Raw genomic sequence first — 2,724 nt, 5'->3', positions numbered from 1 at the left:
GGGGGAGGAGAGGAGCCTGAATTCTAAGATGTAGATTGGTCACAAGATATGCAGCTTCCCCAATTACTCCCACAGATAACAGATAACACCACTATTGTAGAGTAACCTTTCGAGATTTAAAAATGTGCAAAATGGCCAGGCGATGGCTCACGTCTGTAATCCCAGCACTTTGGAGGGCTGAGGTAGGTGGATCGCATGAGCCCAGGAGTTGGAGACTAGCCTGGGCAACATGACGAAACCTCGTCTCTACAAAACATATCAAAAGTCAGCCAGATGCAGTGGCATGCATCTGTAGTCTCAGCTACTTGGGAGGCTAAGGCAGCAGAATTGCTTGAGCCCGTGAGGCAGAGCTTGCAGTGAGCCGAGATTGCACCGTTGTGCTCCAGCCTGGATGACAGGAGTGAAACTTGTCTCAAAAAAAAAAAAAAAAAAAAAAGCCAAACATCTGAATAGACATTTCTCAAAAGAAGACATACAAATGGCAAACAGGTATATGAAAAGGTACACAATATCATTGATCATCAGAGAAATGCAAATCAAAACTACAATGAGATATTATCTCACCCCAGTTAAGATGACTATTATCCAAAAGACAAGCAATAATAAATGCTGGTGAGATTATGGGGAAAACGGAACACCTGTACACTCTTGGTGGGAATGTAAATTAGTACAACCACTATGGAGAGCAGTTTGGAGGTTCCTCAAAAAAATAAAAATAGAACTACCATACAATCCAGCTATCCTACTCCTAGGTATGTACCCAAAAGAAAGAAAATCAGTATATTTAAGCGCTGTCTGCACTCCCTTGTTTATTGCAGCACTATTCACAATAGCCAAGATTTGGAAGTAACTGAAGTGCCAATCAACAGGTTAATGAATAAAGGAAATGTGATACATATACACAATGGAGTACTAGGAAGCCATAAAAAAGAATGAGATCCTGTCATTTGCAACAACATGGATGGAACTGGAGATCATTATATTAAGTGAAATAAGCGAGGCAGAGAAAGACAAACTTCACATATTCTCACTTATTTGTGGGAGCCAAAAATTAAAACAATTGAACTCATGATGATGGAGAGTAGAAAGATGGTTACCAGCAGCTGGAGAGTAGTGGGACACTGGGGGGGATGGAAATGGTCATTTGGTAGAAAAAATAGTAAGAATAAGACCTAATATTTTCTAGCACAACAGGATATACTCAAAAATAATTTAATTGTACATTTAAAAATAACTAAAAGTATAATTGGATTGCTTGTAACACAAAGGATAAATGCTTGAGGATACCCCATTTTCCCTGATGTGATTTTTATGCATTGCATAATAATATGCATTCTATATCAAAATGTCTCATGTAATCCAAATGTATACACCTACTATATACTCCTAATAATTAAAAATTTAAAAAATTAGCCAGGTGTGGTGGCATACACCTGTAATCCCAGCTACTTGGGAGGCTGAGGCAGGAGAAATGCTTGGTCCTGAGAGGTTGAGGTTGCAGTGAGCCATGATCCCACCACTGCATTCCAGTCTGGGCAACAGAATGAGACCCTGTCTCAAAAAAAGAAATTAATTAATTAAAAATTTTCCCACAGAGAAAATCTGGGAGTGGATGGCTCCACTAGTGAGTTCCATCAAATATTTAAAGAAGAAAGGATAATTCTTCAGAAATTATTTCAGAAAATAGATGAGAGGGAATACTTCCCAACTTATTCTATGAAGCCAGTATTATTCTCATACCAGTTAGACAAAGACATCACAAGGGAAAAACAAAATAAAACTACACACCAATATTCCTATGGTGTGTAGTACCATAGACACATAGACACAAAATTCTTTTTTTTTTTTTTTGAGACGGAGTCTCGGCTGTCGGCCTCAGGCTGGAGGTAGTGGCGCCATCTCGCTCACTGCAAGCTCTGCCTCCCATTCTCCTGCCTCAGCCTCCCGAAAGAAGCACTACAGGTTTCACCATCAAGGCCTCGCTAATTTTTGTATTTTTTAGGTAGAGACGGGCTTCACTAGAGTCTCATCTCCTGACCTCGATCCGCCCGGCCTCCCAGTTGGGATTAGTATGAGCCATACCGCCACACAAAAATTCTCCTTAACAGGCTTGGACTTTTTCCTCCTCAAACTGGTTTTGCAGGTGTTTACTCGTGAAAACTTCTAACAAATTGTTTTAAATATGTGCAGTTTATCTTTATCTTCATTATAACTTAATAGCTGTTTAAGAAATGTTAGTAAACTGAATCTGGCAACGCATAAAAAAGGATTTTTATAACATGACCAAATGGAATATATATACCAAGAGTAAGATTATTCAACACTGAAAATCAGTATAATAAAAAGACAAAAAAGTACATGACTATTTCAACAGATGCAGCAAAACGCATTTAGCAAAAACCAATATCTACTCAAGCGGTAAAAAACTCTCAACCATTTAGGGAATAAAAGGGAATTTCAACTTGATAATGGCATTTAAAAACCCCTAGCTAACATCCTACAGAACCGCGGAAAGACTGGAATGTTTTCCCCTATAATAGGAAAACAAGCAAGGGTGTCTGCTTTCAACACTTCTTGTTCAACGCTATACTGGATGTTCTAGCTGAGCTGTGTTCCAACGCGAAACCGATAAGTTCTACTCTGTTTCTGTTCAACGTTGTACTGGATGTTCTACTTGTTTCTGTTCAACCTTGTACCGGATGTCCTAGCTGGTTCCGTCCAGCG

Source organism: Papio anubis, chromosome 9 (genome assembly GCF_008728515.1).
Source record: "Papio anubis isolate 15944 chromosome 9, Panubis1.0, whole genome shotgun sequence".
In the NCBI taxonomy this organism is placed as follows: Eukaryota; Metazoa; Chordata; class Mammalia; order Primates; family Cercopithecidae; genus Papio; species Papio anubis.
Note: the sequence above shows the minus strand (reverse complement) of the source record.